This window comes from Periplaneta americana, chromosome 6 (assembly GCF_040183065.1).
Source record: "Periplaneta americana isolate PAMFEO1 chromosome 6, P.americana_PAMFEO1_priV1, whole genome shotgun sequence".
Taxonomy (NCBI): domain Eukaryota; kingdom Metazoa; phylum Arthropoda; class Insecta; order Blattodea; family Blattidae; genus Periplaneta; species Periplaneta americana.
In genome coordinates this window covers 130,262,038-130,277,903 of record NC_091122.1, presented here as the reverse complement: position 1 = coordinate 130,277,903, position 15,866 = coordinate 130,262,038, and positions in this window count along the sequence as shown.

The following is a 15,866-nucleotide window of genomic DNA, read 5'->3' as shown; positions in this document are numbered from 1 at the left end:
GACCGTGTGTTGTACTTCAGTGATTTCCATCCTGCTGTGAATAACAGGGAACGAAAACGGTGATTGTCTTGCAGAAAAAGGCTACTAAAATTCTGCAAAACTCAGCACGATCCGCCTGTTATCGTGCCGCTTCAAATTTAATTCATAGAAGCTACCAAGCGATTCATCTTTAGACTCTACACACTGTGTAGATCACATGGCAGTAAATGGAGTAAACTCATAGTGATGAAACAGCGTAGGTTAAGACGATGGTATTTAGTGATTATTTCTGGGATGAAGTTCATAAAAATGCTAACACAAGTATGAATATAGTAAAAAAAATAGCATTGGTTTAACTTTTTGTCGTTAAAACATTACTCTCTTTTTTTTTAACATCTATTGGTGAACAATTTTTTACTCATTGTAGTAATTTAAATTTAATAAGACGTAATTGCAGTGCTTCTGTTTTAATAATTTTGTAAATGTCTTCCTTTGAAAAAAATTTGCAGTTGTAAAATATCTGGGAATCATTATTGATCAGCACATGAAATAGTATTCTCATATTTCTTACGTATGCAGCAGATTGCGTAAAACAGTTTATAAATTTGTCATCATTCGTTGTATTTTGCGCATCATTATTTGGTTACATTTTATTTAGCACTTATTCAATTCGCCATCCAATATGGCATTATTGTGTATGATGAAACTTCAAAATTGTATTTAGATCCTATAAAGTTTTTACAACAAAGGATAATCAAAATCTGCTTAAAAACCTATTGCTTACCTTTCTAAACTAATTTTTTCTGGATTTAAAATCTAAAAATATACATTATACATCTTGATTACACAACTTTTAACACTATATCACTGAGGAATATACATTGCTGAAGCATTATCATAAACATCGCAAATATTAGGCCTATAGGCATACCGTTTACTTATGTTTACAATACTAAGCGAAAAGGTAATTTACCATTAAGAGAGAAAAATTTTCCACAACAGTAGGTTTAAAGCACAGTATTAGCACAGTCTAGTAAGCCTATATACAGTCACGAAGCTTGAGTTTATGAGGGTACCGTACTAGAAACAATAGACTGTTTAGGTACTATTTCGCATTGTCTGTAATGAGGCGATAGTAGCGATCCTAGTGGTTAGCAACTATCTATGGATGCATATTTACTACGTATTGAGCTTCGTGATTGTATATACAGTACTAGACTGTGATATTAGTCTAGGATCAAGATTGTAAGTATAACTCCATAATATTTTCAACATTTTCCGTTATTAAGTTCAATATAATTTTAGAAATCTACTTACGGTATACATTATATTTAAATTAATTCTATGTATGAAGTTTCTGCATTTTTATTTATTTATTTATTTATTTATTTATTTATTTATTTATTTATTTATTTATTTATTTATTTATTTATTTATTTATTTATTTATTTATTTATTTTTCTTTAGAAGTTATTTTCATATATTAACTTTTGTATTCCTGTATGTAGATGAACTGTACACCTGAACACGAGCTCTGCTTATACGGGAATTCCTGATTATTATATCTTCTATGTAATTTAGTATAAATAAATATCTATTTTAGACTCTGTACAGACTATAATTGCTTGGGAAAACATCTGTATCGAATTGCTGTATTAGACAGCCCAATCTGTACTCTGTGTAAGCTTTCAGACATGGACTCTGAAGGGTTAATATCCTGCCCAGCAGTGTAAAAACCAATCTTAGATGAGAAATTTGGAAAGCAGGAACCCAGAGCCTTGGACATAGAATTTCCATTGTGATTTTCTTATTTCTATATTCTTCTTTCGTCATTCCACTCCGCCACCCCTCGCTTTTGTTATTGTTGTATATCATACAGACCAATGACTTAAAAGTAAAAAAAAAAGTCTCTGCTTTTAATTAAATAAATAAATATTTAAACATGTGTATGTTAAATAAAATATATATGTTTGAATAAGAGTTACACGGTTTTGAGCGGTAGTTCTCTAATGTAAACATTGTAACAATGACGGTGTGTCATATCAGAGTAAAATACGGGCATAATTAGATTGAACTATTTGTTTATAAAATGTTTTATATAGCTTTGTTTATGCATTCCACGACTGCAGGGAAACTTAATTGCCAGTTCAATAAAGGGGAAGATAAGTTGTTCGCAATTGTTACTCGTCCTCACGGAAAACGACTTTCAAATTGGCGCCTTTACAAAATGCAACCACTTCACCTCAGCATTACCTCTGTGTGGGATACTGATTTCAGGAACCGTAGCAACAGCTGTTGGAGGCAAGAAGGCGGCCGCCACTCTCCCCACCCTATGCCCCACCCCTCCCCACCTCTCTGTCCTGAACCCTCCCACCAACAGATTTAAAACACTTCCGACGTCTCTGGTTAAGTTTGCTTCTGAGCTCTGTGTAATTGTACATAGTACTCGCAACTGTGTCAAAAAACAAGTTCTCTGATTATGTTGAATGAAAAATGAGAAATTATTTTTATTTTATTTTGCAAGACTGCTGGTTTCAATCTCAGAAATTTCTTCTTAACAATTTCACTTTTTCACTTTCTCATTACATGGCGCATAAAGCGGATGTACTGTTATATACAGCAAAAATCTGTCGCTATATTTTCAGCATTTCCGATAACATAAAATGTCGTTTTAGGACTGTCTGTCTGTCTGTCTGTCTGGCTGTCTGTCTGTCTGTCTGTCTGTCTGTCTGTCTGTCTGTCTATCTGTAACGAATTCTTTTTAACCATTGAACGCATTTGTCCATATTCATTATCTATAAAGTTCGGTTGCATAAAAATCGGTAACGATCGAAGATGATAAATGTACTGAGTTCTGTTTTTATTTAGGTTATGTTGTAAAAAATTAATCTTAGATTATGTGAACTTGGTTTTAGTGTCGATCTAAGACCACAGAAATATAAACGTTAACAGAGAGATATATACGGAGGAAATTTTTTCGTGTTTACTGTATAGTGAGTGATTTACAATACATTTTCGATATTCAATTGTCTCCCTGATGACACGCGTAACCATAAAGACAGTAGGGTGACCAAACGTCCTCATTTGTCCGTACATGTCCTCCTTTTTAGGCCTTTGTCCGGGGTCCGTGCGGATTTTTAAGAAATTAAGAAATGTCCTCTTTTTCGTAACTTGTATGCCTGGTATTTTGAATTATCTGATTTGACGTCTTTTTCAATTAACTTGCCTGTAGGTGGAAGCAGAATCGACGGAATATTCTCTTTGCCAACGATCATAACTTTCTTTGCTCCTCCTTGTTATGGTCATTGCTCAAAGTTAGCTAGTAAATCGAGGTGGGAATGTAAATCTAAATAGATATTTTCTGTCCTCTTTAATAATTATAGTTTCCTTGACTTTCATATGCAGCTACCTAACTGTAAAATCATTATTAAGTTTTTTTACAATTATTTTGTAATAAAATAGATATGAACATACTTTTAAGTATGATATAAGCTTTAAATCTGTATTGTAAATATTGTGTTATAGAATAGATATTGGCGTAATTTAAAGTATAATATAGACCACAGCCTAAATCTAAGTACTACATATTTTCTATCTTTTTTCGAACATTGTCCTCCTTTTTGAAGGTTTGTCTCCTCTTTTTTTAGCTTTGTGAATCTGGTCACCCTAGTCGTGGAGAAACTTAAATAGAAGAGAATGCGTGCTGCAGATTTTAAAAATGAAAAGAGAGATGTTGATTGAAATTGTTGTCAAACGTAAATCAGTCCTAGAGAATAAAAGGTAGATTCTGTTATGACCAAACAAATGAAAACAATTTCTTTTGCAGGCTAATTGCACGACTAGATCTACGTATAATAATTCTAAGAGATTTGAAAAGTCTGAAGTTGTGTTATGAAAACGGAAAAAAATATAAATCCTGGAAATATAACCTACAATCCAATGTATGGAATAATCCAATATAGCAATACTTACTTACTTACAAATGGCTTTTAAGGAACCCGAAGATTCATTGCCGCCCTCACATAAGCCCGCCAGCGGTCCCTATCCTGTGCAAGATTAATCCAGTCTCTATCATCATACCCCACCTCCCTCAAATCCATTTTAATATTATCCTCCCATCTACGTCTCGGCCTCCCTAAAGGTCTTTTTCCCTCCGGTCTCCCAACTAACACTCTATATGCATTTCTGGATTCGCCCATACGTGCTACATGCCCTGCCCATCTCAAACGTCTGGATTTAATGTTCCTAATTATGTCAGGTGAAGAATACAATGCGTGCAGTTCTGTGTTGTGTAACTTTCTCCATTCTCCTGTAACTTCATCATATAGCAATATGCGTATAATTATAAGTGAAATATTAATACATACAATTGGGGAAATATATTTCACTCACAGTCTTACTTGTAGGAACAGTATTTACTCTTCTTAATTTTAATAAAAAAATTATTATTTAGCTTCTGCTAAACACAGTTCAACGAGCTTGAATTAAGGAAAGTTGCCGTGGACGAATACAAGAACAAGAGAATGCGTGCTACAAATTTAAAAAATGAACAGAGACATTTGAAATTGTCAATAATTCCACGAATGTAATTCCAAATGATTGAAAAAGTCTGAAGTTGTGTTATTAAAACACAAAGGAACACATCTTGAAATAAGATCATCTATAATCCAACGTATTCAATAATGCAATATAGCAATATGCGTGTAATTATACTAACTATATTAAGGGGAAACTCTGAAGTTAAAAATCGACATTGTGACTTTGATATGTCCTCTGTCAATAGACGAAAGGATTCAACAGAATTCGAGTTATAAATGTGTTAAAAATTAGGGTTTTTTTACTTATGATTCTTACAGTACCTAAATATCACCCAATTTTCCTCAAAATATTAGTTTACTTGTCTGATGTATTCCAGTGACTCCTAGAGTCACTTCTTTTAAGCAAATATCATATTTTTTATTTTTAAATTTAAAATTTAAGTGAATTTATAAATGTCGAAATTCAAAATTAAATATCTAATATAATGTAACTTGATGTGTAAAAAAATTAATATTGGATTTTATCTGACTTTACTACATATCCAAAGCACATAAATTTCAGCTATTGTTTTCTTAAAAAACTGGGGTCAGCCTTAATCCCCCCCAAGAAACATAAATATCTTCGAAACTTTTCATCATAGAAACTCGAAACTTGATACTCTTTAGGCCTACTTCTCAATATGTTCTGAACATACCCTGGAGATCTCATTAAAATTTGGCTACTAGAAAAGAAGTTTTTACAATCTCTATAGTGTCTCCTTAATACAGTGATTTACATATACAAACAATTACATAGTATATTTCACTCACCATTAGAATTATTTAGCAACAGCTAAACTACGAGTGAATTAAGAAAAGTCACCAGTTAGATGTTATAGTAGATCAAGAACAAACTATATTTAATTAGTGTTTGTACAACCAGAAATTCAAGTCTAATTAGTTTCGGATATACTGTTATACAACCGGGCCTTAGTTAATATTTCCGACAATATTGCGCATGAAATAGGCTTATAACATTTCATTAACAAATTAATGGATTTTTATTTCAAATAAAATACAAAAAATTACAGTTTAGTAAATAAATAAAATTATGTGACTTCCTACAGCTGTTTTTCCATGAGTTGTTGTATTACGTACAATAAATTGACAACTTAAATAGGCTCAATAGTCTATATATTTCGTAAAGAAGGAAAAAATAATTATTTCTCCAGAGATATTAACTAATAATTTCAGACATAGTTCTAATTTTCATTGCAATTTGTAAATGATGTCGTAAGTTAAATGATAATTCGTAATAATGTTACTGTTTACTTTCTTATTATACCAAATGTCAAGAAAAGTTGCTGTGATATTGAAAAAAAATATTATTTCCATATTTTTACTTAAATACAGGTTTTTAGCACCCAAGTTACCAAAAAGGTAGTAGCAGACAGAGATGGAGGTATCGTACAATATTGCTTCGGGAATGTAGGACATCAACAAAAAAACGTCATCTAACTTCGTTTCCGCTCATTCACTGCACCTCTTTCTATGTTTTGCCTGTCTATGATAATTCTTCTTCATTGACCTTTTCTAAGTCATTTTCGGTCTTTCTTCTACTTGTTTGCCTTGTGGATTCTAGTGTAATGCTCCTTTTCTTATTGAGTTGACCATATGCACCATCCAGTTCCATTTCCATCTCAAAATATGTTTCGTAATCTGGTTTTCCCATCTCATTTTCCATTTTTCTTCTTTTCAGATTGTACCAAGTCATTTGGTATGTAGGACTTTCCTGAGACTTCTGTTCATAAAGTGCTGAAATATTTATTTCCTGGGTCATTCTTCAGTTTTTACAACCATGTAGATAGATTTTGCGTGAGTACTGAAGATTTTAGTTTTGCTTTTAAGAGTGTTTTTTGTTTTGTTTTAAACTTGTTATAATTGGGTAAAGTAGCATTTAATTTTACAATTTTATCATTTACATCAACTAATGATCCTCCATCCATATTTACTTTGTTAAGCAAATATATAAAACTATTTACATGCTGAATGTTTTTATCTCCTCGCATAAATTGGGTTCAATTTTTAGTGTTTAATCTCACTGATTTTGTTTACCTGCTGAAAAAGTTACATTAGGTTGTTTTTTGACATGCCATCTGTCGGTCTGTCTGTGGACATAAGTCAGCAACAGAAAACTGCTATTTAATCCAAATCAAATTAAAGTGTCCTATTCGCGATTTTTTTGTTACATAGAGTAAACTTAATGAAGTCATATAATTCGTACTCAAAAGTAAGTTCATTTACCAAAGAAATGTGTTATTTCTCATCTGCAGAATTACTGCATTTCTACTGCCCACTGTGATTTCTACCAAAGTTCTACCGCCTCCGCTATAGAAGAATTATCACAAAAGACAACGCGATGAGCGTTGAAGAATTTATTAGCGGTCTTTGATTCTAAGCCACTGCTTGTTATGAGTGGGAAAATGTTCAAGAAGCTTTTAGGTCTACTTTCTTCCAGTATTCCTTCAGTTGTCAGACCAAGAGCAGTATATACTTAAAATCTCATTAAGCCACTAATATGTTTTTACATTTGCATTGGTTTTGAATTCCAGTTTCAGTAAATAGACGAATTAGAATTATATTACAATGGTATAACAACTTCGTATCTATTTATTTGAATTTGTGCAAACTATTAATATCTTCCTGTTTGAATGCAAAGTTATGATTTCATACAGTAGAGTCACCAGACACTTCTTGACAGAAAAGATTAGGTATAATGTATGTCTCGGTAAAGGAAAATCAACGGGTCCTCTTGTGCCTGAAGAAACAGTTGAGCGCGTACGGGCCAATTTCAAGTTCACGCTCGTGGCTTCTTAAACACAATAGATTGGTCGTATGGGGAATGTTAATCACGAACTGTTATGGTCTCTACGTTCTCCGGACTTAGTTCCTTGTGACTTTTTTGTGCGGGGTTTTGTGAAGGATTCAGTATTTCTACCACCATTATCGGCTGATCTCCCAGAATTCCGGGCTCGCATCATTAACGCTTTTGCTGAAATTGACAGAAGCACGCTAAATCGAGTGTGGGACGAACTATATTACAGAGTTGATGTGTCCAAGTCACTACACGGACACATATCGAGCGCCTGTAATAAATATGTAAAAAGAATGGCGAGTTTTTCTATGTAACTGTACAGTTTTGTATTAATTTGTTAATCTAATCTAACTGTAAGTTTATGTAGTTATTAACTTTTACCTATATTTTGTGTAAGTATTCCGAATTTAAAAATTACAAGATATTCAATTAGAAAACGCGTGACATTTATAAAAATAAAGAAAACAGTATAATTGGATATATTTTCAGATAGAAAAGAGTATTGAGTATTTGGACTTCTAAAAGAGTATGTCTGATCACCCTACATATAGACTTGCGTATGAGGGGGAGAAGTGGCAACCTCGTTACAAGAAGTTCAACTGTTCCGGTTAGTGAAATCTCTGTCTAGGTTACTTTCATTGTCGCTTTGCTGGACGGAGACACGCCAAAGACTAGAAAAATAAAATCTCAATTTAAAAAATTACATGGCCCTCCAGGTTGGGAGTTATTGCTGTAGGCCAGTTCTTCATCCAATAATAAAATAAACAAATGCTTTAACCTAATAAGAACATGGATAGCTGCGAAATCAATGGATTGTTCGTATGGGGAATGTTAATCACGAACTATCATGGTCTCTACGTTCTCCCGACTTAGCTCCTTGTGACTTTTTTGTGCGGGGTTTGTGAAGGATTCAGTATTTGTACCACCATTACCGGCTGATCTGCCAGAATTGATCTTAGTTGCTGGGAATCCGAAGACGTCATAACTAACAAAACCGATACATACTGTTCATTCAGCTGTTGTCAGATGGCGTCCTTGTGAATCTGTGTTCTCGAAATATTGATAGTGATGGTGAAAGTCTACGTTGTGTGTCACTAAACCCAAACATACACAGCCAACTAAAATCATTCAAAATGTATGTAGACATTTTAAGGATGGAGGACAATGCCATGAGGAAAAACCGTAACTGCGGCAGAAGTAGGCTATCGCGCCGACGAAGAAATAGTTGCCCTAGATATCGCGAAGTATTCCATGCCAAAAAGAACGAGCGCCCAAAACTGGAGAACAGATTTGTGTACAATCAATTAATTTAATCGTTATTGAATTCTAAGAACAGTGCATGAATTTTATGCAAATCAAACTTCCCCCACTGTAGACAAAATTCTTAGCGTTCTCCTCAGACAAACAATGGATAATGAGTACGAATTTCCGTACTACAGAACCACTAAACCCACTTTGAGAGTGGTACTCCTGTCGCAGATATGGTTTTCGCAAGTGGGTCATGGCATTATCCTCTTTCCTCCTTAAAATATCTATATACTGTACTTTCTGAATGATTTTAGTTGACTGTGTATGAACGTGTTCATCATGGTGACGCACAACGTTCATTGTCACAATCACTACCAATATTTCGAGAGATAGATTTTCAAGGACGCCCCTTGATAACAACTGCTTTACACTTAAACTAATCTCAAAACAAAACTTACTTTCAACGCGTAAGCGAAGAATACTAACCTCTTCTTAAAAATACTGTAGCATATTTCAATATCACTTGCGTTTTTTTAACTGTCGTGTGCCGATATGCTTCACTTATTCCAACTTAATTCCTTCCCACTGGCCAGACACCAGTTCACGAACAGTACGAGTCTTTGGTTGCTTGTTTAATCTGTTGAGGTATTAAAAATTATTTGTAACAGTGCCAAGAATCAATTATTCTAGCATTGATCATCACGAGCCTGTAGTATGTGACAAAGCAATCATTATTAAACACAGAGGCCATATTTTAAACTGTCATAAATTTGTTGCTAGTGTAGTAGATTTTTTCTTTAAGATAGTAATAATCTGAAAAGATATTCTCTTTCTTTACTTACGAACAGCAGCGTTTCATAAAAATCCAAGCTTTTCGTGAATAAAATGCAACTCAGTGCTTTAGGACATTGTAAGACGAAGGCTAGCCATGATCGCACTGTTGCCAAGTTGTTTGGAGAAGTAAGAAAAGAAGGGAATCCAGCGACACAAACAGGGCGCTTGTTGAACCATCGCTTCAAGTGACTAGGCCTATGTCCATAGTGATAGTGCAAGACTCCTTCTGCAAGACGACAGACGCTGGATAAGCGTGGAAATTTGTTGCAAATTATTCTTGTGCAACCATTAACTTCCCTGAGGACTACAATTTATGCTTATGTTTTCATGATTCGCTTTCATATAGGCCTAATATTAATAATATGAATAATCATTGTCTCATACAAGTTTATTTTTGTGTCAATTTTATGCTGATTGTCTATCCAAATGTCTCATTTTTTCCTCTACATTCATCTTACAGTGCAGCCTATATAATTGTTTCTCTCTTTTTCCTGTTTTCTGTTTTCTTAAGCTAGTATATACACAACACCCATGCCCAAGGCGGGACTCGAACCCACAACCTTCGGACCAAGCGATAGAGACACGTCGTACCTCTACCGCGTACGCCACCCAGGTCGGCTGCAATCAGAATGACATTCTACAAATTCGTTTCTTTTTTCTGATAATTTTCGATGGGATTATTACTAATAATGAATCATGACTTTGTTTTCCCCGTGGATATTTTGATGATACGTTGTTCTTGAAATTGGTGTAGTCAACAAACAGAGCGTTGTGATTAGTCTTCATTTTCTTGGTTTAACGTCATTGGCCTATCGAAAACTTAAAGTGTAGGTATTTTTAAACTGAAGATGCTATTTAGTATGATCTTAATCGAATATCTAACGCATGAAATTCTGAGATATTCAAATCCCTGATGTGGAGCAGGAGCAAGAACAGTCAGTTTGCGTCCGCGTACTCCTGGTTCCTCTGCCCATGACCGTACTCAAGGGGAGCGTTTTGGGGGTTAGATCCCACAATGGGAAAATACAAAAATAGAAGAGCATCCGCAAAAAAAACGTACACTTCCAGTAAGGGGTATTGATACGTATATAGTTAGCCTTGGATGTTCGTTATAAACAAAAACGAAACCGGTTTCCATAGAAAAGAGTATGTTGTTTCATAAATAGTTACTCCGTGTTTAGTGATAGCAGATTCTGTATTGTGAAGTTTTAAGAAATTATATCAGATAAAATATTCAATTTTGATAAAATTGAGTACCGGTCGCTGGTATTTTTGAAAGGGTTGTCCAGCGGTGAAACTTATGCGGATATGTTGGATGTAATGAAGGATCATTATTCTTCGTACTACACCATAAAAATTGGATAGCGGAATTTAAGAGTGGAAGAATGGAGATCGAAGATGAACACTGTTTCAAAAGACCTCATTCTGTGACCACTCCAGAAAATATCGATGACTTACATGACATGATTTTAGGGAATCGTCGAATTGGACCCAAACGTAGGCTTTATCAGAGACTGAAAATTTCTATCAACGTGTCTTTCACATCGTACGTTATGATTTGGGTATGAGAAAATTATCTTAAATGGGCACTACCTAAATATCTTAAAGCTGGTCAAAAAATGACTCGAAGTGACAATTTGCAAATAAGTTACTGGTATTCAATTTTAAAAAGGGCTAATGGAAATTGAATAATGAGGCAGATATTAGAGGAAAGAAAATTAAATTTATTAGTCATATAATCAGACGTAATACATTTTTAATTAAAATATTGAAGGGGAAATTTAATCCTGTAATTTTCCGTTTTTTTTTATTATTATTTTTATTATTATTTTTTATTATTATTGAAGGATTGTTTACCTAAACATTTGTTGTAATTTCAATTGTATTTTTATTATTATTTGTAATGACACGCCAAGTTAACAGAAATAATTAACTTTTTTATTATTTTAATATTTTCAGTTTTTATGTTGGCAGGAAGTTTCAATGTTTTTCTTATCTCTTATCATTTCCATTTCTTAATATTTCATTTAAGCTACAATTTACTTGAAATTGGTAATAGTAGGCCTATGTGTAATATTGTTTTCATTTCTTTCTTAAGATCTGATACAATATTTCAAAATCATCCTGGATAAAGTGTCACAGAAAAGTGAAATAAGATAATCTATAATTAATTATACAACACACTTAAGTAGAATCAGCTGTTGAGGGGGATATACAGGTTTGAGAACTAAATAGTTAGGGAAATTGAATATATTTTTTGCTCAGCAACTAATGACTCTTTCCCCTTGCAATTTGACATGCTCAGTATTCACTGCTTCTGCAATTATAGGCTATTTTCAGATTTACTAAAAGTTTCACCATTATGAGTAATTATCATAACAAAAAAGTGGCTGTTTTTGTGCACTGATGTGCCGTTTTTATGATAATGTGCACAAAATATGAATATTTCTGAGCCATTCTTTTTTTCTATTTAATACTGAATCCCAAATGAACAATATGAACTACAATCTTTGAAATGTCTACAATAGAAGTACTGTATATATTTTTTTAATTTCTTATAAGAAGTTAATTTTTAATGTTTTAAGGCAAAAAAATTAATAAACTATACAGCAATAATTATTGTAGTTCACCTTGTTCACAAATATGAAAAACAGTTGCATGCAAAATTTTACTGCGGTATCTTACAGAGTTATCACAAAAACTATTTTGAAAAATACAAGTTACAGAAAATGAGCGTCAAATATACCTTATGTGTAGAGAGCTAAATAAGGGCATGCTCGCACATTTGTTACTGTTACTTACAAATGGCTTTTAAGGAACCCGAAGGTTCATTGCCGCCCTCACATAAGCCCGCCATTGGACCCTATCCTGAGCAAGATTAATCCAGTCTCTACCATCATATCCCACCTCCCTCAAATCCATTTTAATATTATCTTCCCACCTACGTCTCGGCCTCCCAACTAACACTCTATGTGCATTTCTGGATTCGCCCATACGTGCTACATGCCCTGCCCATCTCAAACGTCTGGATTTAATGTTCCTAATTATGTCAGGTGAAGAATACAATGCGTGAAGTTCTGTGTTGTGTAACTTTCTCAATTCTCCTGTAACTTCATCCCTCTTAGCCCCAAATATTTTCCTAAGCACCTTATTCTTAAACACTCTTAACCTATGTTCCTCTCTCAAAGTGAGAGTCCAAGTTTCACAACCATAAAGACACGTTTATGGTTATATCGACCAAAATATTTTATATATAGTAAAAATTCCTTCACTGACATAAAGGTAAATGTCCACTCTTTATGTAAAAAATAAATTGCAAAATGACTTTTTTGACCCTCAAACCTGTATATCCCCCTTTAAATAGAGCTTTTAAAACAGCCAAGTAAACAGAGAGAAGCTAGGAAAGTACGATGAAAGATCCCTTTAAATAGAGCTTTTAAAACAGCCAAGTAAACAGAGAGAAGCTAGGAAAGTACGATGAAAGATAGCGGGATCATGTTGTAAAGGGAAAAGGAGGATGAGAAGAAGAAAAAGAAGAAGAAGAAAGTCTTGGTAAAGTCCAGTCGTGAAAATGGAATTTATATGCAACCAAATATGGCTGTACGAGACTGGATATTATGTTAAACCAATATGTAATAAGAAATGAAATATACATTCCCTTGTAGGAAGTAATATAATAGTACAGAAGTAAGTGACCCATAAATTTAACTAAAATGAATATTGAAAGACCACAAAGAGCAGAGCTTTTGTCAGCCTAAAGGAAAGAGGTCTGAGAAAAGATAGAAGAGTCCAGTCTATGAGGAGGGCAAGGATGACAAAAGGGAGAGGAAGAAAAGAAGAAGAAGAATAAGCAGCAAAAGAAAGTAAGAAGAAACAGAACTGGAAAAGAGGGAAGAATAAATCAAATGAAGATGAGAAATACGTAAAGAGATATTCTTTTACAGTTGGACGGAGTTACGCAATAAGAGACCAAGCGCCAAAAACCTGTTTCGAGATATTGACCATTGAAATAAATCTGGTTTTTTTTATGAAACATTTTATGCGAGAACTATTATAACATTCATACTATTACAAAAAATAGCACAAATAATACCAAAAAAGGCTAACCGATTTTTAATAAGTAGCCAGCAGTTGAATTAATATTCCAAACCAAAATAAATAAATTAAATTTATGCAATAAACGAATTTTTGCTTATGAATAGCAGAAAAATTCAGATATCGCATTCTTGATTTTTTCTCCTAGTTAAATTAGCCTGCCATCAACAGATTTGTGCAAATCTCTTACTTTTTTCAAATTGTCGCTTGGTCTATTATTGCGTAACTCCGTCCAATTGGCCCCTATTGTGCAAAATAATCTTATCTCTATTAGAATCTATGAAGCCCCAACGGGTAGATTGAGGTTAAGACCTTTGCAAATAATCGGCATTAGTAGAAGTAGGGACGTCAACCCTAAGTACTTGTCGCCTATATCACCAAGGAAAATTCACTGTTACTTATTTCTATTAAGAACTAAGTAGATCCCAGATCCATAACGTAGCAGGAAGAATGGGATCAATTAGGAAAATACAGGACGTAGTAACCGGGAATTGAACTCTCGATCTTTGTCTTTGTAGCGTATCGTCTTAACCACTAAGCTACCGCGTGCCCTCTAACGGATCCAAAAAATTTGTAGCAATGCTCGTGCTGTACAGTAGATCAGTAATTTTGTTACTTCTTTAGATAAATAATTGCAAAACATGGACTCGCTCTCTGTTACAATATTTAGTAACTTAGAAGTGTAAAGTGTGATCATCCTGAATTCTTAGAATCTCATATTAGTTGTAATGTACTGTAATTTCCACTTCCAGCTACTTTTTTTTATTACACATTTAAAAACGCCCATTTCTATATGTTTTAGTTTAAGTGCAATATACACATTACATAGTTCATTAATTTTGTATGTCCAATTAACTATGAAAATTGGACGAACCGTCCGTTAAAACAAAATTAAAAGTGTGTATTTGTTATTGAATCACTGCTAGAAAGTAAAAAAAAAACCCTGTCATTAGTAAAATCTATACTAACATACGTTATTGTTGTAATAATACTACTCATGTTTTGCCTATCCTACTCTGAGTTTTTATTTAATATCACATTACAGAACTTCAGTGTGAGCTGAACTTAAATATATGCTATTGGATTATCATTATTATTATTATCATTATTATTATTATTATTATTATTATTATTATTATTATTATTCACTTACTTACAAATGACTTTTAGAGAACCCGGAGGTTCATTGTCGCCCGTCATCGGTCTCTATCCTGAGTAAGATTAATCCAGTCCCTACCATCATTTTCCAACTCCCTCAAATCCATTTTAATATTATCCTCCCATCTACGTCTCGGCCTCCTCAAAGGTCTTTTTCCCCTCATGTCTCCCAACTAACACTCTATACGCATTTATGGATTCACCCACATGTGCTACATGCCCTGTCCATCGCAAACATATGGATTTAATGTTCCTAATTATGTCAGGGAAGAATACAATGGGTGCAGTTCTGCGTTGTGTAACTTTTTCAAGAATACAATGAGTGCAGGTTCTGTATTGTGTAACTTTCTCCATTCTCCTTTAACTTCATCCCTCTTAGCCTCAAATATTTTCTTAAGCATCTTATTCTCGATTACCCTTATCCTCTGTTCCTCTCTCAAAGTGACAGTCCAAGTTTCACAACCATACAGAAGAACCGGTAATATAACTTACTGGCTTTTAAAGAACTCGGAGGTTCATTGCCGCCATCTGCATCGGTCCCTATCATGAGCAAGATTAATCCAGTCCCTAGCATCATATCCTACCTCCCTCAAATCCATTTTAATATTATCCTCCCATCTACGTCTCGGCCTCCCAACTAACACTCTATATACATTTCTAGATTCGCCCATACGTGCTACATGCGATGCCCGTCTCAAACGTCTGGATTTAATGTTCCTAATTATGTTAGGTGAAGAATACAATGCGTGCAGTTCTGAGTTGTGTAACTTTTTCCATTCTACTGTAACTTCATCCCTCTTAGTCCCAAATAATTTCCTCAGAACCTTATTCTCAAACACTCTTAATCTCTGTTCCTCTCTCAAAGTGAGAGTCCAAGTTTCACAACCATATAGAACGACCGGTAATATAACTGTTTTATAAATTCTAACTTTCAGATTTTTTGACAGCAGACTAGATGACAAAAGCTTCTCAACCGAATAATAACAGGAATTTCCCATATTTATTCTGCGTTTAATTTCCTCTCGAGTGTCATGTATATTGTTACTGTTGCTCCAAGATATTTGAAATTTTCCATCTCTTTGAAGGATAAATTTCCAGTTTTTATATTTCCATTTCGTACAATATTCTGATCACGAGACATAATCATATACTTTGTCTTT